This window comes from Bos taurus, chromosome 3, assembly GCF_002263795.3.
Source record: "Bos taurus isolate L1 Dominette 01449 registration number 42190680 breed Hereford chromosome 3, ARS-UCD2.0, whole genome shotgun sequence".
NCBI lineage: Eukaryota > Metazoa > Chordata > Mammalia > Artiodactyla > Bovidae > Bos > Bos taurus.
The window spans coordinates 102284076-102309546 of NC_037330.1; the positions used below are offsets into that span (position 1 = coordinate 102284076).

The 25471-nt window shown below is 37.2% G+C and overlaps 1 protein-coding gene across 10 annotated transcripts in view; it reads right to left on the reverse strand.

Moving 5' to 3' along the window:
* Window positions 1-25471, reverse strand: part of ST3GAL3 (ST3 beta-galactoside alpha-2,3-sialyltransferase 3) — a 213500-nt gene that overhangs the window by 157167 nt on the left and 30862 nt on the right.

Here is a 25471-nt window from a genome sequence, read left to right on the forward strand (position 1 = left end):
AAGGTTGCAGAGCTGGGGCTCAAAGTCAGGCTGCACTTACTGTGAAGCCTCAGCTTTTGGATGTCTTGCATATACTTGCATACTACATATATATCCTGCATATTCGGCTCTGAGAGGCTAAGAACTGCAACTAGTTCACTAAGCAATTTGCAGGGGGGACAGCAGGAAAGCAAAAGGCAGGTATCTATGATTCCAAAACCTATGGTGTCTCCTCTCATCCCTCCACTTCCTCCACTGATGACAGGCAGAAGTCCTGCCTTCGAGGTGCACGTGGCCTAGCGAATGAGTTAGTGAAACAACTAGTTCAGGCACAATTTTGCCAAAGGAGATCAGCGCAAGCCTGTCCTGAGGCAATCAAATGGTTCTTCTGCCCTCTTGTGGCTCAAGGAGACTGCAACATTTCAAAGTGTCATGAAAAAGTTAAACTACCATATAAAGGCACTTGGCAGCCAACAAACAAAACAGTAGGCAGCAACTGTGATTGGCTCAAAATGGAGCGGATTTAATAACTCAAAACTTTGAGTATGCCAACAACTGCTTGTAATAAGAAAGTTCATAATAAGAATAACAATACACTAGAGTTCAGGGAACAACAATAAAAAAGTGTTTGGGGGAATTCCCAGGCAGTCCAGTGGTTAGGATTCTGCGCTTTCACTGCTGAGGACTTGGGTTCAATCCCGAGTCAGGGAACTAGTAAGATCCTGTAAGCCACACATGGGTGCAGCCAAAAAAAAGAAAGTATTCTGTCACGAGGATAAAGAATACAATAATCAGCTACATCCTTTCAGAGCAATGACAAAAGCTTAAAGCATTCTGAGGATCCCAATCCTTGCTTTTCATACTTAATATATTTGAGAACTCTGTTTGTACCAGCACATTCAGAGCCTCCTTATTCAGGGTCAGAGCACCCCCACTGGATGGGAGAACTTAGCTCCTACTGGTGAATGCTCCAGTTCCTTCCACTCACCTGCTAGTAGAAACATGAGGCAAAAAGCAAACGTTGCTGTGGATAATCTTGTACACACACCATTTGGCAAATGTGCGCGTATACCTACAGATGGATTCCTGGAAGGCGAAATGCTGGGTCAAAGTGCAGACGGAAGTCTTAAGACTACTTCCTTTTTGAAACTCCTTCCTCTGACTTTCCCTCCTATCTTTCTGGCTGCTCCTTCTTGGTTTCTTCCCATACTTTCTTAGACGTGTAAGAAACACTGGTTATTCAGGGCGACTTTGTAAGAGGTCACCACCTGCCGCTCACCCCTTAGATTCTGGTACCCCAGGATTCCATCCTGTCTCTTTTATCCCACATCCTCTCCTACCTATCAGCTTTCTTCCCTGAAGGGAAGCCTGTTATCATTACTGGGTCTCATGCTTCCAGAATTATTTTTACATATTTACACAAATCTCTATGTAATATATATGCCTCAGTTCAATTCAGTTCAGTAGCTTAGTCGTGTCCGACTCTTTGCGACCCCATGGATCGCAGCACGCCAGGCTTCCCTGTCCATCACCAACTCCTGGAGTTCACGCAAACTCACGTCCATCGAGTCGGTGATGCCATCCAGCCATCTCATCCTCTGTCGTCCCCTTCTCCTCTTGCTATCAGAGTCCCCAATCCCTCCCAGCATCACAGTCTTTTCCAATGAGTCAACTCTTTGCATGAGGTGGCTAAAGTACTGGAGTTTCAGCTTTAGCATCATTCCTTCCAAAGAAATCCCAGGGCTTATCTCCTTCAGAATGGACTGGTTGGATCTCCTTGCAGTCCAAGGGACTCTCAAAAGTCTTCTCCAACACCACAGTTCAGAAGCATCAATTCTTTGGCGCTCAGCTTTCTTCACAGTCCAACTCTCACATCCGTACATGACTACTGGAAAAACCATAGCCTTGACTAGACAGACCTTTGTTGGCAAAGTGATGTCTCTGCTTTTGAATATGCTATCTTGGTTGGTCATAACTTTCCTTCTAAGGAGTAAGCGTCTTTTAATTTCATGGCTGTAATCACCATCTGCAGTGATTTTGGAGCCCCCAAAAATAAAGTCTGACACTGTTTCCACTCTTTCCCCATCTATCTGACATGAAGTGATGGGACCAGATGCCATGATCTTCGTTTTCTGAATGTTGAGCTTTAAGCCAACTTTTTCACTCTCCTCTTTCACTTTAATCCAGAGGCTTTTTAGTTCCTCTTCACTTTTTGCCATAAGGGTGGTGTCATCTGAGGTTATTGATATTTCTCCCGGCAATCTATTTTTTTTTTCTTTTCTCCCGGCAATCTTGATTCCAGCTTGTGCTTCTTCCAGCCCAGCGTTTCTCATGATGTACTCTGCATAGAAGTTAAATAAACAGGGTGACAATATACAGCCTTGACGTACTCCTTTTCCTATTTGGAACCAGTCTGTTGTTCTATGTCCAGTTCTAACTGTTGCTTCCTGACCTGCATATAGGTGAACTTCCATATACGTGAACTTCCAGATGTTCAAGCTGGTTTTAGAAAACGCAGAGGAACCAGAGATCAAATTGCCAACATCCGCTGGATCATCGAAAAAGCAAAAGAGTTCCAGAAAAACATCTATTTCTGCTTTATTGACTATGCCAAAGCCTTTGACTGTGTGGATCACAATTAACTGTGGAAAATATATATGCCTGTGTATGTATAAATATGAATATACACGCACAAGTCTTCCCCCCTTGATATATATATTCTGTATACTCTATACTTGCATATAAATGGTAGGATTTGTAACCCAAATTGAAGCAATTTAAGGGGTGCTGCCAAGCAGCAACTTTCACAGGAGAAAACTATGGCCCCAAACATTTTTCAACCTATAGTTACCTGCCAGACACCTGGAGTGAATCCACAGGAGAAGATACAATTAGAAGTAGACAGTAAAGAATCTGTCTGCAATGCAAGAAACCCAGGTTCAATCCCTGGGTCAGCAAAATCCCCTGGAGAAGGGAATGGCTACCTATTCCAGTACTCTTGCCTGGAGAATCCCATGGACAGAGGAGCCTGGTGGCTACAGGCCCTGGGGTTGCAAAGAGTTGGACATGACTGAGCGTCTAAGTACATCTCCCATTCTAGCCTACTGTTTCAAAAGGTCTTACAAAGTAGCCACAAATTAATTCAAGGGCTAGAAAATAGACAGAGCACAGAGGCCAGTAAACAAAAGATCAGAGTCTTTGGCAGCTGTGGATACTAACCTATGAAAGGTTTTTTTTTTTTTTTAATGAAAATTTTCTAACCACATAAAAGTGGAGAGAATATAATAAGCCCCATCCTACAGATCAAACAATTAAACATTTTGCTACTGGTTTCCTGGTTTCATTCTCTTCTTTGTCGGCCCTCCCTCGCCCCTCTTTATTTTTCCTTCTCTCTTTTTTGCCTGCATTATTTTAAGACAAGTCCCTGACATCATGCTTTCATCCCTAAATACTTTGTCTAGACGTAATTATAAAACCCAAAGACATTTCTTTACATGATCACAGTGTCATCACATCTAACAAAGTTAATTTGTCAGTATCATCAAATGCTCAGTCCACATTCATATTCCCACAATTATCTCAAAAAACCCTTTTTACACTCAACTACTTAGGTTCTGAGGAAACTGTAGAGCTAAAGAAATTCCAAGCCCAGCCTGCTTAAAAGCCTGTGGTTATTAAATCTTAAAAGAATTCCCAAGCTCCCAAACCCCCACCAACAGAAAATGAACTGCTAAAGCTGTACAGCTCCCAGGAAGGGCATTTCTCCCTTGTCCACCCAGCCTTGACAGAAGATGATGAAAGAAGACTCACTCTTTTCCCTTCAGCTATCATCCTCCTATCCCTGGGGTCCTAAGCAACAATTAATCTATTTTCTGTCTCTACAGATTTATGTATTTTGGACATTTCACACAATATGTGACCCTTTGTGACTGGTTTCTTTCACTTAGCATGTTTCAAGGTTCATTCATGCTGTAGGATGTATCAGTAACTCATTCCTTTTATTGGTGAATGAAAAGGAGTACGTCAAGGCTGTATATTTTCACCCTGCTTATATAACTTATATGCGGAGTACATAATGAGAAACACTGGGCTGGAGGAAGCACAAGCTGGAATCAAGATCCCTGGTAGAAATAGCAATAACCTCAGATATGCAGATGACACCACCCTTAGGGCAGAAAGTGAAGAGGAACTAAAAAGCCTCTTGATGAAAGTGAAAGAGGAGAGTGAAAAAGTTGGCTTAAAGCTCAACATTCAGAAAATGAAGATCATGGCATCTGGTCCCATCACTACGTGGCAAACAGATGGGGAAACAGTGTAAAGAGTGACAGACTTTATTTTTGGGGCTCCAAAATCACTGCAGATGGTGATTGTAGCCCTGAAAATTAAAATTACTCCTTGGAAGAAAAGTTACGACCAACCTAGACAGCATATTAAAAAGCAGAGACCTTACTTTGCCGATAAAGGTCCGTCTAGTCAAGGCTATGGTTTTCCAGTAGTCATGTGAGAGTTGGACCATAAAGAAAGCTGAGCGCCAAAGAATTGATGCTTTTCAACTGTGGTGTTGGAGAAGACTCTTGAGAATCCCTTGGACTGTAAGAAGATCCAACTAGTCCATCCTAAAGGAGATCAGTCCTGGGTGTTCATTGGAAGGTCTGATGTTGAAGCTGAAACTCCAATACTTTGGCCACCTGATGCGAAGAGCTGACTCATTTGAAAAGACCCTGATGCTGGGAAAGATTGAAGGCGGGAGGAGAAGGGGACGACAGAGGCTGAGATGGTTGGATGGCATCACCGACTCAATGGACATGAGTTTGGGTGGGCTCCGGGAGTTGGTGTTGGACAGGGAGGCCTGGTGTGCTGCAGTTCATGGGGTTGCAAAGAGTCGGACATGATTAAGCAACTAAACTGAACTGAATAGTCTATTGTACAGATAAAACACATTTTATTTATCTATTCACTAGTTGATAGATATTTGGGTTTTTCTACTTTTTGGCTGTTATGAATAATGCTGCTATGGATATTTGTATACAAGTTTTAATGTGGACATATGTTTTCATTTCTCTTGAGTTTATGTCACTCAAAAGAGTGGATCAAATGGTAACTGTATGTTTAACTTATTAAGAAAACTGCCAGACTGTTTTCCAAAGTGACTACAATATTTTATATTCCCAACAACAGTGCATGAGGGTTCCAATTTCTCCACATTATCACTAACACTTATGAGCTGTCATTTTGACTATAGCCCTGATGTGAAGAGCAGACTCATTAGAAAAGACCCTGATGCTGAGAAAGATTGAAGGCAAGAGAAGGGGATGACAGAGGACAAGATGGTTGGATGGCATCACTGACACAATGGACATGAGTTTGAGCAAGCTCTAGGAGATTGTGATGGATGGACAGGGAAGCCTGGCATGCTGCAGTCCATGGGATCACAAAGAGTTGGACACAACTGAGTGACTGAACAACCATCTAATGGGTATTAAATAGTATATTGTGATTTTGACTTACATTTCCCTATTGATGATGTTGTACATCTTTCCATGTGCTTACTGACCATTTATATATCATCTCTGGAGAATTGCCTAATCACATCTTTTGCTCGTTTTAAAAACTGGATTATCTGTCTTTTTATTATTGAGTTATAAGAGTTGTGTTTTCAATTTTCCGCCATCTCTTCCACTGAAAATAAAAGGTTCCTAAGCACCTAGGAAAGTACTGATTACTCTTTTATAGCAAGAAGTAACCACCAGAACTAGTTTCAAACCCATCCAAATCAGTCAATAATAGTTTCACACCATAATACAAGCTTTTGAAAGCCAGACAACAACAGCAGCTTCACTTCTATGACTATGCTTCTGAAAATCATCCAATCAGTGAGTCTTACTCAGATAACTGTGAACCCGCAGACAGCGGGCAACCAATCCCTAAATACTCTTCCTTCTGAAAGTCCACCAATCTCCGAGCTCCTCTCTTCCGAAGGAGCCAGAACAGTAGTTCTTAAACTTTTGGTATCAGGCCCTTTTTAACACTCCTAAAACTCAATGAGGGCTCCAAAGAGTATTTGTGTGTATAGGTTAATAATTACATTAGTATTTAATATATTGGAAACTAAGAAATTTCAAAATAGTAATTTATTTTAAATTAATAAACCCACTATATATTATCATACATATCATAATTCTATGAAGAAATAACTTTTCAAAACAAATGTAGGAACAGAGTGGCATCATTTTAGATTTTTTGCAAATCTCTTTAATTTACAACTTAATATGAGAAATTCAGATTCTCATCAGTTTCTGAAACAACTTTTTGCTTGTTTTTACTCTGCGTGGCAATGAAAAATACAACTGATAGTACAGTTGGTGCCTCTGCTTTGATCTGTGCAAAGGTGTGAACAGTTTTACCTACCATCACTTTACAGTATTAGTGCAAATGTCAACACACTGCAATGGGCAATCAGTATCGTATTAATAAGAAGATATTAATACTCTTGACCAAACTCTTAAAACCACACTGCTACAAAACATAGCTCTCTGCTTTAGAGAGATGACATCTTACAAGCACACTCTTCTTGCTTAAATTACCAACTAGTCAACCTTTCGTTTCAGATATTGCGGGCTGGCCTCTTTCTTAAAAATTATTTTTTTGTTTGACTTTCCTTTTTTCTTCTCAATACATTTTTCTTTTTGTTAGTTTTTAAGTTATACACTCTATTTGTGTAGTAGTTATACCAGAAACCTTACCTGCATATTTACTTAAACTCATCAAATATACTTAATCCTCTTACCAAACAATACAAGAAAACTCTTAACTCTTAACATCTTCTCTCAACTTATATGCTATTATTGACTAGTAATATGGTTCCATCTTTTTGCTTTTATAATGCCAAATATTTGGACAATACTGCTGTTCAATATTTACTTAAATTGACGCACGTATTTACTATTTTCTTTGCTTACTATTCCTTCCTGCATCTTCTTCTGGAATCACTTTCTTTGTTCTGAAGTTTATATTTTGTAAGTGCTTTTAACTATTGGTAGTGAACTTTCTTCAGTGTTTGCTCATTCTTGAAAAATGGTTTCACTGCATGTGCAGGTTCTAGGTTGACACATTTATTCAAACACAGTAAAATGCTTCACTGTCTTCCAGTTTGTATTGCTACTCTTGAGAAATCAACTGTTAGTTTGTTATTCCTTTCAAGGTAATCAACCGTTTCTTCTCTATTTTTTAAAAGTTATTACTGAGGTCTAATTAACATACAAGGACTGGCCATATATTAATATAAAGTATACAACTTGATGAATTTTGACATATATTTACAAAATCATCACAATTAAGATAATGAACATATCTATCAAGCCCCAAAGTACCTCTTGCCCCTTTAAATCCACCTGATAACCTACCCCATTTCATACTACCCTTGATCTGCTTTTCATCACTATAATTAAGTTTGTCTTTTATAAATAGAATCACATTTTATGTACTCATTTGTGTCTGGCTTCTTTCACTCAGCACACTTATTTTGAGATTCATCCATGTTATTTGTGTATCAATAGTTAATTCCATTTTTATAACTATGGGAGGTGATGAATATTAACTAAACTTATTATAATCATTTTGAAATATATACATATATCAAATAGTCATGCTGTACACTTGAAACCAATATAATGTTTATGTCAATTATGTCTCAATAAAACTAGAAAAAATAGTTCACTCTGTTTTAATATTGAGTAGCCTTCCATTGTATAGGTATACCACAATTTATCCATTTACCTATCTTTGAGTTATTTCTAGTTTTTTGGTTATTATAAGTAAAGCTGCCATGAACATTCATGTACAAGTCTTTGTATGAACATATGGTTGCACCTCGCTTGGACTGGAACGGCTAGAGGTATGGTGAAGTGGATGTTTAATTTTTTTTAAAACAGCCGAACTGTTTTTCAAAGTGGTTGTATATCATTTTACATTCCTACCAGTAGTGTTTAAGCGTTACAGTTGTTCCACATCCAGGACAACAGCTGATACAGTCCATCTTTTTAATTTTAGCCATTCTAAAGGCTTTAGAGTAATATCTTCTTGTGGTTTTATTTCCCATTTTCTCACAGTGACTAATGATTTTGAGTATCTTTTCATGTGCTTACTTGACATCTACATATCTGTTCTGGTAAAGTATCGATTCATATAGTTTTCTCCCAGTCTATGGCTTGCCTTTACATTTTTGTGATTTTCTTCAAAGAGCAAAATTTTTAGCTTTGATGGAAGTCCAATCTATTAACTTTCTGGTGCTTTTTTCTTGTCCTAGTTCAGAAATCATTACCAAACTCAAGATTTTCTCCTATATTTTGTTCTATGAGTTTGATAGTCTTAGCACTCCTATTTAGGTGTGTGGCACATTTCAATTGAGATTTGTTTGTTTGCTACCATTTACAGGAAAAAAATTATTCTTTTTTCAGTGAATTGCCTTAGCACCTTTATCAAACATCAGTTTGCCATATATGTGTGGGTCCATTTCTGGGCTGTTTTTTGTTTCACTGATCTACTGTCCATCTTAATACTAGTACCACTCTTATCTTGATTATCGTAACTTTAAGTTTTGAAATCAAGTAGCATAAACTCTACAACTTTGTTATTTTTAAAAATTGTTTTTGATTATTCTAAATTCTCTGATCAGCACGGGAGTTTTGACCTGCTCCGTTTTTGATCTGGGCCGGTTCACTACGCCTTAGGCAACCTGGTGGGCCCCGCTCCCGGGAGGTCATCATATTGATGCCGAACTCAGTGCGGACACCGGATCTGCATAGCGCAGCTGCAGCCCAGAACTCCTGAGCTCAAGCGATCTTCCAGCCTCAGCCTTCCGAGTAGCTGGGATTACAGGCGCACGCCATTTTAATTTTAGAGTCAGCTGTCAATTTCTTCCCGCCCCCAACCCCCTTCGCCTTGCCAAAAAACAATCTACCAAGCCTTCTGAGAGTCTGGGAATCCACTGACTCTTTTGTTTTTTGCCATGCTGTGCAGCCTGTGGGAGCTTAGTTCCCAGACCAGGGACTGAACCCACACAGTGAGAGCGCCTACCCACTGGACCACCGGGGAACTCCCAGGAATACACTGACTCTTAAACTGAAAATAATCTTGTCTTCTGATCCATGAACACAGTGTATCTCTATTTCAATATTCCTTCATTTCTTACAGCAATATTTTGTGGTTTTCAAGGTACATAATGGCCATTCTGCTCCCTAGAGGGCCTTCTTCTTTATGCTCAAATAGACCATCCTCCTATCATGAAATGTACAGGCATACAGAAAGTTAATCCACCCAGACCAAACCAACTGCAAGGAACCCTATGGAAAATAACATAAATCAAATCATAATTTTTATTCTCCCTTTTCCCCATTTCCTTTCACTTGCAAAGACAACTATTCTATTGTGTTTTATGCATATATATATGCTTATCTGCTTTTAACATATGTTTTATGTATTTACTTTTTTCATACCAACTTGATCTAGGAATAAGTTACATAAATTGCTTCCATTTAAAGTTTTAAATTGCTTCAAATACAATTTGAAGAGTTCTGACAGTTATATACATTCATGAAATCACCACCACAATCAAGACACAGAATATTTCTATCAACGTCAAGAAACCCTGTTCTTCTGCAATCCATCACTCCCTTCCTCTTTTATCCAGTTAAGTACTGATCTGCTTTTAGTTACTAATGATTAGTTTGCATTTTATATAAATGGAAATATACAATACATACTCTTTTGTATCTAGTTTCTTTTGCTCATATATGAGTTTGGCATTCATCCATGATGTTGGGCAAATCAACTTTGTTCTTTTTCATTGCTGAACAGTACATCATGGTGTGGATATACCACATTGTGTCTGCCAATAGACATTTGATTTATTTCCAGTTTGGGAATCCCAGGAATAAAGCTGCTATGAACATTTACGTACAAGTCTTTAAGTGGTCACACATTTTTATTTTTCTTAGGTAAATACTCAAGAGTGAAAAGACTGTCATTTGGCAGGTGTATGTAAACTTTTTAAGAGACTGCCAAAGTGGTTGTACTATTTTACATTCACAACAGCAACATGTGAGAATTCTAACTGTTTCATTATTATTACCAACGCTTTGTTATCATTTCTTTAAAAACCTGAGTGATTCTCACAGGTATATAGTGTTATCTCATTGTAGCTATAATTTGCATTTCCATGATGAATAACAATGTTGAGACTCTTTTCATGTGTTTATTGGCCATTCATATCTCTTCTTTTGTAAAGTGTCTCTTCAAATCTTTTGCCCATTTTTGTTAACTTATCCTTAATTTATAAGAACTGTTTATACATTTCAGATATAAATACATACAACTACTGAATATTTTATAATTGAATACTGTATTAATTACTACATATTCTTTTCCATTCTGTGATTTACTTTTTATTGTATCAGTGTTTTTTAAAGAACAAACATTTTTAATTTTGGTAAAGTTTATCACATTTTAATTTTTTATAGCTCATGCTTTTTGTTTTTTATGCTTTTTGTATCCTAAGAAATCTTTGTATACCTGTCTTTTTAATTTATATAAGTGGCACTGTGTTACTCTGTTTCATTTTTGATTCAAACTATATTTTAAAATTCTACCCATGTTGTTTTATGTATATGTGAACTGTTACTTCTAACAGCTGCATTACCATTTCATGTATAAATACCCTATGTTTTACCTATTCACCCCACCCCTAGAATAGAAACGTATTTGTCCTTGAACCCGCTGGGTCTACAAATAGTGAATATCTCTGATAAGTTTCATGGAATATATATAAAGGAGCAGATTTGCTGAGCTAAAGGATGTACATATAGTTCAGTGGGTTAATTACTGCTAAACTGAGCTCCAGAATGGCTTTATCAGTCTACATTCCCGCCAGCAAAGGATACTATATTCTCACATTTCTGTCAATATTCGACATTATCCAACTTCTAAGAGGTATAAAGTGATATCTTGTTTTAATTTTAATGTTTCTCAAAGCCCATGAGCTTGAATATCTATTCATATGCTTAGCGTTATGAGTTTCTTATTCTGTAAATTCCTTGTTCCAATTCTTTGACCACTTTCTACTGCGGTTGCTGCCTTTTTCTTCTTGATTTTCAGGAGTTCTTTGTGTATTTTAGATATCAAGTCTTGCAAATTTTAAATAGTGAGAATTCCTTCTTCCAGTATAATATCTATATATTAACTTTGTCTGAAGTGTGTTTAATGGCACAAAAATCTTTAAATTTTATTTAGACAAATTCACCAATTTTTTTGTTTTATGAGTTGTGCTTTTAAAGGTTTTGTTAGTCCTTCCCCTTGCCATCTAAGTCACAAAAATAATCTTTCATTTTCTCCTATTAACATTCTAATTTTCCTATTCTCATGTAAATTTTCAGTTCATCTAAAGTCTATATTTGTACATGGAGTTAGGTATGGATGCAGCTTTCTTTAACTCAGTATGTCCTTTCTCCTTTGATTCATGTTGTCACTTTTATGCTCTAATAAATTCCTACATGCATAGGTTTGAGCTATTTTTTTAACTGGCCAGTTTTTCTGTTCTAGCATCAACAGTATTGTTTCTAATAGTGTGGCTTTAAGAAGGTCTTAATATCTGGGAGGGCAAGTCCCTCCTCCTCTTTACAGAGATAAACAGAGGTGTAAGTAGGTACAGATTTCTGTAATGAACTGGGGTTCTCTGAAGGCAAGTGGACTAGACACACACACATACATTAAGAATCTGGTGTGAGGCTGTGCCTGAGCATCTTCCAATCTGCTGCAGTCCTCCTAACCCAGTGAAAGTGAAAGTGAAGTCGCTCAGTTGTGTCCAACTCTTTGCGACCCCATGGACTGTAGCCTACCAGGCTTCTCTGTCCCTGGGATTCTCTAGGCAAGAGTACTGGAGTGGGTTGCCATTTCCTTCCTTAGGAGATCTTCCCGACCCAGGTATTGAACCCGGGTCTCCAGCATTGCAGGCAGATGCTTTACCCTCTGAGCCACCAGGGAAGCCCCCAAATTCTGAGACAACTGTGTAGAGGAAAGAACTGGGTTACGAGGACCCAGCTTGGAGTATCCCCTCAGAAACTGCCTCTCATTAGAAGCAGGAAGAGCCTTCATCAAACCAAAGAGGCAGAAAGACCCTGCCAACAGTCTGCAATCTAGAAGAGAGTGGCTGTAATGTGTTTAGAACATGAGATCAGCAAGGGTGGCAGAAGAGCAGCAAGACGGCAGCAGAGAGCTACTTGCATCCTTCCCATCATCACATACACTTTCACAGCAAGTAGTGATTCTCTGTATGATCTGTGGTCTACCGATAGGTTCTTTTGATGGCCTACAAATCAATCCAAATATGTAGTCCTTTCACGGAATTTCACAGACTTTCATTTTTTTATTTATAATTAGGCATTCCTAGTTATTAGAAACTCACTCAGAAAGTAAATAACTGAGTAGTTACAAAAACGCAGTGTAAGTAAAATCAAAATTAACATTTTACTGGAGTTTGCTGTGGAACTCTAAATCGGTATTCCGTTAGGGAACATGTACACCATGCAATATTCAATTGTACCACACAGCTATCACCACTCACGCCCACATGCAGACAAAATTCCTATAATTACCTGAAATACAACCTATTATAGGCATACCTCATTTCACTGCTGTATTTTGCAGCACTGCGCTTTTTTACAAATTGAAGACTAGTGGCAACCTGCATCATCAAGCAAGTCTATGGACACCATTTTTCCAACAGTATTTGCTTACTTCTTGGGGTTGTGTCATATTTTGGCAATGCCTGCAATATTTCAACTTTTTTTCTCCCATTTTTATTACATTTGTTATGGTGACCTGTGATGAGTGATCTTTGATGTTATCATTGTAACTGTTTGGGGTGTCACAGTGCCCATATAAGATGGTGAACGTAATGGACAAATGTTGCGTGTATTCTGACTGCTCCACCGACTGGCCGGTTCTCCTCTCTCCCTCACCTCGGGCTTCCCAGAAACACAACAGCATTGAGATTAAGCCAAGTATTATAATAATAATAATACACAATGGCCTCTAAGGGTTCAAGTAAAAAGAAGAATTGCACATCTCTCAGTTTAATCAAAAGCCAGAAATGATTAAGCTTAGTAAGGAAGGCATATCAAAAGCCAAGACAGGCCAAAAGCTTGGCCTCTTTCACTAAACAGCCAAGTTATGGATGCAAAAAAAAAGTTCTTGAAGGAAATTAAAAATGCTAATCCAGTGAACACACAGAATAATAAGAACACAAAACAGCCTTACTACTGATATGGAAAAAGTTTTTTAGTGGTCCGGACAGAAAATCAAACCAGTCATGTTATCTTTAGCAAAAACCTAATCCAGAGCAAAGCACTAAACCTCTTCAAAAGTTCTATCTGCAGAACTTTTTCATCTTTCCCATTGAAACTATGTACCCATTAAACACTGAATCTCCATCCCCCTCCTTTCTCCAGGTCCTGGCAACTGCCATTCTATCTCCTGTCTCTATGAATTTGACTACCCTAGGAACCTCAAGTAATAGAATCATACAACACTGGTCCTTTAGTGACTGCGATATTAAATTTAGCACCATGAATATAAAGTTCATCCATATAGTGTGTGTCAAAATTCCTTTCCTTTTTAAGGTGAAATAATATTCTGTTGTATGTATATACCATATTTTGTTCATCTATTCATCCACTGATGAACACTTGGCTTGCTTCTATCTTTTGAAAATTGTGAATAATTTTGCTATGAACACATATGTACAAATATCTGTTCAAGTCTCTGCTTTCACTTCTTTTTGGTATATGCTAAGCTGCTACTGCTAAGTAGCTTCAGTCGTGTCCGACTCTGTGCGACCCCATAGACAGCAGCCCACTAGGCTCCTCTGTCCCTGGGATTCTCCAGGCAAGAATACTGGACTGGGTTGCCATTTCCTCCTCCAATGCATTTAAGTGAAAAGTGAAAGTGAAGTCGCTCAGTCGCGACCCCATGGACTGCAGCCTACTAGGCTCCTCCGTCCATGGCATTTTCCAGGCGAGAGTACGGGACTGGGTTGCCATTGCCTTTTGGTATATACCCAGAAGTAAAATTGCAGGACCATACAGTAATTTAAAATTTTTTCATAAATCATACCATTTTCCATAACAGGTGCACTTAGGAATGCACATAAGAATGCAATTTACATTCCCACCAGCAATGCAATGAGGGTTCCAATTTCTCCACATCACTGCCAATATTTGTTATTTTGTTTTTGGATAATAACCATCCTAATGAGTGTGAAACGATATTTCACTGTAGTTTAGGTCTGCATTTCCCTAATGATTAATGATACTGAGTATGTTTTCATATGTTAATTGGTCATTTAGGTGTATTTCCTTTGCAGAAGTGTCTATGCAGGTCCTTTGACAATTTCTGAATTGGGTTTTTTTATTTTTTAATTCATTTATTTATTTGTCTCTGCTGGGTCTTAGTTGTGGCAATGTGAACTCTATAATAGAGTCATGAAGGATCTAGTTCCCTGACCAGGGATCAAACCCAGGCCCCTGCATTGGAAGCAGAGAGTCTTAACCACTGGACCACCAGGGAAGTCCCCAAATCACGAGTTGCAGGAGTTTTCTACATATTCTGGATATCAATCTGTTATCAGATATATGATTTGCAAATATTCTCCCCCTTTCCACTGGCTGCCTTTTCATGCTGCTGACACTGTCATTTAAAGCAAAAAAGCTTCAATCGGAAATGCAATTTGTTTTTCTTTTGTTGTCTGTGCCTTTGGTGTCATCCATGACTATTCTTGTTAGGAATTTATCAATTTTCTTAATTTTATCAAATAACCAAATATTGGTTTTCTTAATTTTCCCAATTATTTGTTCTGCTTCACTGATTTCTGTTCATATCTGTATCATTTATTTTCTTCTGCTTGCTCTGGATTAAATTTACCCTTCTTCTTTTAGTCTTTTAAGGTAGAAATGCAGAAGACTGTTTTTAAGACTTTATTTTCTAATGTAGTCATTTAAAGTTAAAAGTTTTCCTCTAAACACTGTTCTTGCTGCACCCAACAAATTTTAATATATAGAATTTCATAATCATTCAGTTTAAAATATTTTGTTTTCTCTTATGGTTTCATTTTTAATCTATGAATTACCTAAGAGCTTGTTTAATATGCAAATATTTGAGGAGTCAACAACCTTTTTCTGTAAAGGCCAGAAAATAAATATTCTGACTTTGCAAGCCAGATAGTCTCTGTCACAGCTATTCAATGTATGCAGAAAAGGGAACCCATCTAGACTGTTGGTAGGACTGTAAACTGGTACATCCACTGTGGAATACAGTATGAAGTTTCCTTAGAAGACCAAAAATAGAGTTATCATATGATTTTCCGATCCCACTCTTAGGCATATATCCAGATACAACCATAATTTGAAAACACACATGCACCCCAATGTTCATAGCAACACTATTTACAATGGCTAAGACATGGAAGCAACCTAAATGTCCATCAACATATGAATGGATAAAGATGATGTGGTATATTTATACAATAGAATATTACTTAGCCATGAAGAAGAATGAAACGGTGCCATTTGCAGCAACATGGATGGACCTAGAGATGACTGTACTAAATGAAGCCAAAGACAAATATCATATTTTGCTTATATGTGGAAACTGTAAAAAGAATGACAACATGAACTTATACACAAAATAGAAACAGACTCACAGACATAGAAAACAAACTTATAGTTACCAAAGGGGAAAGGGTAAGGGATAAACTAGGAGTTTGGGATTAACATATGTACACTACAGTATATAACACAGATAAACAACAAGGCCTACTGTATAGCATAGGGAACTATATTCAATATTTAGTAATAACCTATAAGGGAAAAAAACCTGAAACTATGCATGTAGGTATGTATGCATAACTGAATTACTTCGCTGTACACCTGAAACAAACACAACATTGTAAATCCACTATACTTCAATAAAAATAAAAATTTTAAATGTTGCCATTATAGCACAAAAGTAGCAACTGACAATATGTAAATGAATTTATACACAGTTGTGTTCTGATAAAATTTTACAGAAACAGGCAGCCAGCTGGGTTTGGCCTGCAAGTTTTAATTTGCCTGTACCTGTAATTACTGTCTTATTGATTTCTAATTCCATCATAACCACAGAATATACTAAGATTTCAATCTTTTAAAATTTATTGAGACTTATTTTATGGCCTAGCATCAGCCTCAATGAACATGCTGCTCACACTTGAAAAGAATGCATATTCTGCCATTATTGGGTAAAGTGTTCTATAAATTTCAATTAGGTAGAAGTAGTTGATAGTGTTGCTGAGATCTTCTATAGCCTTACAGATTTTCTGACTTGTTTTATTAATTACTGAATGGGTATTAATATATTTGAACATGATTGTGGATTTGTCCTTTTCTCCCTTTAATCTTATTGGTTGTTGTTCAGTCACTCAGTTGTGTTCTACTCTTTGCAACCCTGTAGACCGCAGCATGTCAGGCTTCCCTGTCCTTCACCATCTACCAGAGTTTTACTCAAACTCATGTCCATTGAGTCAGTGATGCCATCCAACCATCTCATCCTCTGTCATCCACTTCTCCTCCTGCCTTCAATCTTTCCCAGGATCAGAGTCTTCCAATGAGTCTGTTCTTCACATCAGGTGGCCAAAGTATTGGAGCTTCAACTTCAGCATCAGTCCTTCCAATGAATATTCAGAGTTGATTTCCTTTAGGATTGACTGGTTTGATCTCCTTGCTGCCCAAGGGACTCTCAAGAGTCTTCTCCAACACCACAGTTTGAAGGCATCATTCTTCTGTGCTCAGTCTTTTTTATAGTCCAACTCTCACGTCCATACATGACTACTGGAAAAACCATAGCCTGACTGTACGGACCTTTGTCAGCAAAGTAATGTCTCTGCTTTTTAATACGCTGTCTAGGTTTGTTACTGCTTTTATTAGTTTATTTTACACATACACATTTATATATGCCTTCCTGGTGAATTTCTCCTTTTATCATTAAGTAATGACCCTCTCTCATCTCTCTGTCTTAAAGTATAATTTGCTGAAATTAATATAGCTGTACCAAATGCTTATTGTTTATATATTTTCCATCCTTTTACTTTGAACCCATCTGTGTCTTTAAATTTAATACATATGTCTCATATTAGGACATAGTTAGATTCTACTTCATTAACCATTCTGATGGTTTCTGCCTTTAGCTGGAGTTTTAATCTGTTCACATTTAAATGTAATGATTTATACAGTAAGGACGAAGTCAACTGTCTTACAATTTGTTTTCCATTTCTCCCTTCTGTTTTTTTCTTCTTATATTTCTCTTTTCTGGGATTAACTGAAATTTTATAGTGCTCTATTTTATTTCTTCTATTGATTTCTTTTTTTTTTTTCTATTGATTTCTTATATAAAAACTTCTTTTTGTTATTTTTTTTTTACTAGTTATTCTACTAGGCAATAAGTAGAACATTGATAGGAACCATACCCTTCACTTATCAAAGTCAATATAATGCCTTTCTACATATGACATTTTATATTTACTCTACCCTTTACTTACTTTATACACAACATTCCTATTTCCCATTTCTTGTTTTTCACAAATGTAATAATCTTACAACAGCAAATTCCATTTACTCACCCCCCACTCTTTATGCAAGTGTTGTCCTATCTTTTTATTTCTACACATGTTCACAGCCTCACTTTACAGGGTCTTTATTTTTGCTTTAAGTAATTAGTTGTCTTTTAAGCAAGTTATGAGAAGAAAGGAAAAAAAGTCTCTCATATTTCCCATTATTTATCATTTCCAGTGATCTTCATTTTTTCCTGTGGATCCAACTTTCCATCTGGTATCACTTCCCACTTGCCTGAAGGATATCCTTTAGGATTCTTTTATTATACAGTTCTGCTAGCAACAAATTCTCTTAACTCTTCTCTATTTGAAAATGTCTTTATTTCATCCTCATTTTTGCAGGATATTTTCCTTAGATAAAGAATTCTGGGATGACAAGTTCTTGGTATTTTCTTTCAACATTTAAGAGCTTTCATTGTGTTCTTTTTGTTTATGGTGAAAAGTCAGTGGAATTTCTTACCCTCATACACAATGTTTCCTTTTCTCTGTCTTTCAAGGTTTTCATTTTTAAATTTCACAAGTTTCTGATGTACCTAGGTTTCCTCTCTCCCCCAATATTTATCCTTATTACAGTTTGCTGAGCTTCCTAGATCAGTTAATTTGTTTCCACCAAATTCAGGAAGTTTTCAGCCATTATTTCTTCAAACTATTTTTTCTGCCCAATTCTTATATTAAAAAATTTTTATATTGTCCCACAGGTCCCTGAGGTTCTGTTCATTTTTCTTCAATATTTTTTTTTCTTTCTGTGGCTCAGATTGGATAATTTCTATTACACTCTCTTCAAGTTCATTGACTTCCTCTGTTTTATCCAGTCTAGTATTAAATGAAAAATTCATTTCTGTTCCTATACTGTTCAGATATCGACTGTGCACTTGGTTCTTTTTCATAGCTTCTATTTATCTGCTAAGACTACTTATTGTTCACTATACTTCTTTTCATTCTTCAGATTATCAATAATAGCTACTTTATCGCCAAGTCCAAAATCTGGGCCAACTTACCCATAGACTTGGAGTTTTTCCTTGAATATGGATTTCATTTTCCTGTTTATATGTCTAGTAACTTACTGAACACTGGACACTGTAGATATTACATGTAGAAACTGAGTATTATTATCTTTCTCTGAAGAGCACTGATTTTTGCTTTAAGAGGCAGTGCAGGGGGCTTCCCTGGTGGTCCAGTGGTTAGGAATCTGCCTGCCAATGCAGGGGACACGGGTTCAATCCCTGGTCCGGGAAGATCCCATATGCTGCGGGGCAACTAAGCCCGTGTGCCACAACTACTGAGCCCATCCATGCTCTAGAGTCTCTGAGCCACAACTACCGAAGCCAACTACCTAGAGTCTGTGCTCCACGACAAGAGAGGCCCCCACAGTGAGAAGCCCACACAACACATGAAGAGCCCTCACACAGCAACAAAGACCAAGCACAGCCAAAAATGAATGAATGAACAAATCTTAAAGAAAAACAAGAATGGAGGCATTTCAGGGACTTCCCTGATGGTCCAGAGGTTAAGACTCTGCACTGCCATTGCAGGGGGCACAAGTTCAATCCCTAGTTGGGGAAATATGATCCCACATGCCATGCAGTACAGCCCAAAAAAGAAAAAAAAAGTAGTAGTTCAATTACTGCCTGATCACCTTGAACTTATGTAGCCATGATTTAATGCTGCGTTTAGCATGGATCTGAGGAAAGCCCATGGTGTTTCATGCTTCTCTAACTTAATGGGACTCACCCACTCAAGACTTAGCAATATGCATTTAAGGTTCCTCCGCATCATCTCATGCCTTTGGTAGTTCATTTGTTGTTAGCACTTAATCATATTCCATTGTCTGGATGTACTACAGTTTAGTTATCCATTCAACTACTGAAGGACATCTAGGTTGCTTCCAAGTTTGCTTATGAATAAAACATCATAAACACACAACTTTAGGTTCTGGACACAATATTCATTTGGATAAATACCAAGGAATGTGATTGCTGGAGCATGGAGTATGTTTTGTTTCATAAGAAACTGTTATTTTCCAAAGTAGCTGTACCATTTTAAATTTCCACCTGCAATGAATGAGTTCTCACTGTTCCACAACCTTGCCAGCATTTGGTATTATTAGTGTTCCAGATTTTGGCCATTCTAATAGGTATGCAGTGGTATCTCATTGTTATTTTAATTTGCATTTCCCTGATAATACATGATGTAGAGCATTTTTTCATGTTTATTTTCCATCTGTATATATTCTTTGTTGAGGTCTTTGGCTAATTTTTAAACAGGGTTACCTGTGTTCTCACTGTTGAGTTTTAAGAGTTCATATATTTTTAATAAAATCCTTTATCAGATGTGTCCTTTACAAATATTTTATTCCAAACTGTAAATTGTTTTTTCATTCTCTTTACAGAGCAGAAGCTTTTAATTTTAATGAAGTCCAGTTTTTTACTGCTTTCTTTCACAAATTGTGCCTTTCGTGTTGTATCTAAAAGTGAAGTGAAAGTGAAGTCGCTCAGTCATGTCCGACTCTTTGTGACCCCATGGACTGTAGCCTACCAGGCTCCTCCCTCCATGGGATTGTCCAGGCAAGAGTACTGGAGTGGGTTGCCATTTTCCTTCTCCAGGGGATCTTCCTGATCCAGGGATCGAACCTGGGTCTCCTGCATTGTAGGCAGACGCTTTAACCTCTAAGCCACCAGGGTATCTAAAAAGTCATCACCAAATCCAAGGTCATGTAGGTTTTCTCCTCTATCTTCCAAAAATTTTAAAGTTTTATGTTTTACATTTAGATCTGTGGGGTGATCCATTTTGAGTTAATTTTTGTAAAAGATATAATGTCTATCTAGATTTTTTTTTGGGGGGGGGGGGATATATGGATGTCCAGTTGTTCCAGCACCAATTTGTTAAAACAACTATCTTTTCTCCATTATATTGCTTTTGCTCCTTTATCAACTGACTACATGTGGGTATATTTCTGGCCTCTCTATCAATGTTCCACTGCTCTATTTGTCTAATCTTCTGCCAGTACTACACTATCTTGATCACTGTAGCTTTATAATAAGTCTTAAAGTCAGGTCACACACTAGTAAAGTAATGCTTAAAATTCTCCAAGCCAGGCTTCAGCAATACATGAACTGTGAACTTCCAGATGTTCAAGCTGGTTTTAGAAAAGGCAGAGGAACCAGAGATCAAATTGCCACCATCTGCTGGATCATCAAAAAAGCAAGAGTTCCAGAAAAACATCTACTTCTGCTTTATTGACTATGCCAAAGCCTTTGACTGTGTGGATCACAATAAACTCTGGAAAATTATGAAAGAGATGGGAATACCAGACCACCTGACCTGCCTCCTGAGAAATCTGTATGCAGGTCAAGAAGCAACAGTTAGAACTGGATGTGAAACAACAAACTGGTTCCAAATAGGAAAAGGAATATGTCAAGGCTGTATATTGTCACCCTACTTATTTAACTTATATGCAGAGTATATCATGAGAAATCCTGGGCTGGAGGAAGCACAAGCTGGAATCAAGATTGCTGGTAGAAATATCAATAACCTCAGATATGCAGATGACACCACCCTTATGGCAAGAAGTAAAGAAGAACTAAGGAGCCTCTTGATGAAAGTGAAAGAGGAGAGTGAAAAAGTTGGCTTAAAGCTCAACATTCAGAAAACGAAGATCATGGCATCTGGTCCCATCACTTCATGGCAGATAGATGGGGAAACAATGGAAACAGTGTCAGACTTTATTTTTTGGGCTCCAAAATTAGTGCAGATGGTGACTGCAGCCATGAAATTAAAAGACGTTTGCTTACTCCTTGGAAGGAAAGTTATGACCAACCTAGATAGCATATTCAAAAGCAGAGACATTACTTTGCCAACAAAGGTCCTTCTAGTCAAGGCTACGGTTTTTCCAGTGGTCATGTATGGATGTGAGAGTTGGACTATAAAGAAAGCTGAGCACTGAAGAATTGATGCTTTTGAACTGTGGTGTTGGAAAAGACTCTTGAGAGTCCCTTAGACTGCAAGGAGATCCAACTAGTCCATCTAAAGGAGATCAGTCCTGGGTGTTCATTGGAAAGACTGATGTTGAAGATGAAACTTCAATACTTTGGCCACCTGATGCGAAGAGCTGACTCATTTGAAAAGACCATTTGAAAAGATGCTGGGAAAGATTGAGGGCAGGAGAAGAAGGGGATGACAGAGGATAAGATGGTTGGATGGCATCACCGACTCAATGGACATGAGTTTGAGTAAATTCTGGGAGTTGGTGATGGACAGGGAGGCCTGGCATGCTGCAGTTCATGGGGTCACAAAGAGTCAGACACAACTGAGCAACTGAACTGAACTGAAGGTGGAAACTTAGATAATTGATTTTAGATCTTTCTTCTTTTCTAATATATGTTTCAACACTATAAATTTCCCTCTGATCTTGCTATATCCCACTTTTTTAATCAGTTTGGCTATCATTTCATTCAGTTAAAAATATTTTTTAAAATCTCATATATTTATTTTTTGACCCATGTTGTACTTAGAAGTATACAGTTTAATTTTCATGTATTTGGGGATTTTCTAGTTATCTTTGTTTCATTGATTTCTAGTTTAGTTCTTTTGTGGTCTGAAAGAACACATTGTATGATTTCTATTCTTATAAATTTGTTAAGATGTTTATGGAAAAAGAATGAGATACTGCCATCTGTAGTAAAATGATGGACCTAGAGATTGTCACACTAAGTGAAGTAAGTCAGAGAAAGACAAATAGCCTATGATATCACTTATTTGTGGGATCTAAAATATCATACAAATGAACTTATTGACAAAACAGAAACAGGCTCATAGACGTAGAAAATAAACTTTTGGTTATCAAAGGTAAAAGATGAGGGGATAAATTAAGAGATTGGGATTAACATATATACACTACCATACATAAAACAGATAACCAGTAAGGCTCTGCTGTGAGCACAGGGAACTCTATTCAATGATCTGCAATAACCTATATGGAAAAAGAATCTAAAAAAGAATGGATATATGTATAACTGATTCATTTTGCTGGATACCTGAAACTAACATAACATTGTTAATCCACTATATCCAAGAATAAACAAAAAAAATACAATACAAATGAACTTACCAACAAAACAGAAATAGACTCACAGACATGGAAAACAAATTTACAGTTACCAAAAGGGAAAAGGGGGAGAGGGGTTAAATTAGGAGTTTGATATTAGCAGATACAAAGTATTATACATAAAATAAACAAGGTCCTCCCTATATAGCATAGAGAACTATATTCAATATTATGGAATAAAATATAATGGAATATATATGTATATGTGTATTTGTGTATATATATGTATTAAATTGAATCGCTTTGCTATATGCTAGAAATGAACATAACATTGCCAAATTAGCTATACTTGAAGGGGAAAAAAAAAGATGTGTTTTACGGCCCAGAACATGGTCTATCTTGAATGTTGCATGTGAACTTGAGAAGAAATGCATATCCTGTTGTTGCCAGGTGAAGTAGTCTATAGGCATCAATTATAGCCAATTGATTGATGGTGTGATTGAATTCAATTAGGTTCTTACATATTTCCTGCCTGCTGGATCTGTTCATTTTTGACAAAGTGGTGTTGAAGTCTCCAACTATGATAGTATTCGTCTACTACTCTTTGCAATTTTACTGATTTTTGCCTCACAGTTTGAGGCTCTATTAGGTGCATACACATTGAGAATTTTTATGCCTTGTCAGAGAACCAACCCCTTTATCATCATGTCGTGCCTTCTTTATCAGCGATAACTTTCCTTGTTTTGAACCCTGCTTTGTCTGAAATTAACACATCTACTCCTACCTGTTTTGACTAGTGTTAGCACCGTATATTTTTCTCCATTTACTTTTAATTTATATGTGTCTTTATAATTAAAATGGGTTTCTTGCAGACAACAGGCAGTTGGGTCTTGTTTGTTTGGGCCAATCTCTGTCTTATAATTGGTGCATTTAGACCACTGATATTCAAAGTGACTACCAATATATTTGGAGTAATACCATATTCATTACAGTTTTCTATTTGCTGCCCTCATTTGTTGTTCTTATTTTTATCCTCTACTCTTTTTATGCTTTTTATGGTTTTAATCGAGCAATTTATGATTCTATTTTCTTTCCTTTTTTAGCATACAGGTTCTACTTTTTAAACTTTTTTTTAGTGGTTCTCTCCAGATGCGGTGGCAAGGGTCTGCCCTGCGGGCTCTTCTCTCTTACAGAGCCAAGAGGAGTTGACTTTTCAGTCTGTTCCGTGTTCCATTTGTTGTTAGTCAGAGTGGCAACCTCCAAGCCCCTTAACATGCAGAACGGGAAACCTCAAGCTACAGAACTTCTAAAAACACATTGATAACTAGGACCAATCTCACACAGCAAACCTTTAGATTAAGCACCTGACCCAAGCCCTGGCAATCTGACTAAGCACTGGCCACATGCAGCTCTAAACTGCTCAAGAGAGAACAGTTTGCATCTTTCTATTAATACCACATGCCTTGGGATTAATTCTTAAAATCTCCTAGCAGGAAGGAATTCCATGCTCTAACATGGCATTTCACACAGACCTCTCTTTTAGAATATGACACATTATAGTAGTTGATTTATTTCTTTCTCATGTTATAGGCTGAGAGCATAAAGTCTACCTTCATCTTATATGCAGTTTACATAGAACAGTTTGGACCATAATAAGAACATATTGCTTACTGAATAAATCAGTTGATAATAAAAAACTCTTGACTCCCCTTCTTTCCCCCAACGTGATGGAATCCTAATATGTAACCTAGGTTAAGTCATAAATGAATAAAAATTAAGGAAAATAATGCCAAAGACATTTATTTTTCAAGCTTGGTAGTGCCCTCTAAGCTCCACAGATGAGAGACAAACTCTTGATCACTGAGCCTCTTTGAAGCCTCAGTTTCTACATCTGTAAAAGAGGATAATAATAATCAATGTAAACTATGAGGTTATGAATATAAAGCTCTCATTACGATACATACAGTAGACACTCAACAAATTATTATTTTCATTTCATTATTATTAGCAGCAGCATCAATACTGTCAAACCATCACTTACAATTCAGTACACAGTAGCCATTTGCTTTAGAAATTCCTTCAGCTTGACCTTGTTGACTGAGTAAAGGTTACAAGGTAAAAGATAACCCCTGAGTTGGTAAGACATTAGGGTTGATCACATTACTCCATCCTCTGATATTACAGCACAGAAACAACATGCTATAGTAAGGAGGTCTAAAAAACCCATTCGAGGTCAAATATCTGAAAGGCGTGAGAGAATAACAGAAAAGATGTGGATAGTGGGTAGTCAGCTAATAACTAACTCAAAGCAGATGATAACTGTTAACAAACTATGGAACCTACAGCACAAGAACAGCAACTGTCACCTCCAACCTAATAAACCCCTTGTCGCCTGGAGGACTTTCTTTCTCTTCTTATTTTCCTCCCCTTTTCTTTCTTCACCTCTATCCTGACACTATGATTTCTTCTCTGAGTCTCTCTGTTCTTTCTTTTTACCAATTGAAATATAGAATTAATTTATATTCTTAATATTTATTATACTTTTCAGTAAAATAATGAAAATATGTTTAAAGAAAGAAAATCAGGACTCAATTCCAGTTCTAATAATTAGCTATGTAACTTGGGTAAATTAAACTAAACACTTTAGTTTGCTCAAATGGAAAATAGAGATAATAGCCTCTTCACATGGTTATAGTAAGAAGTAAATTAAATTTGTAAATTATCTAGCCTAAAACCTGACACACAATAGGTCT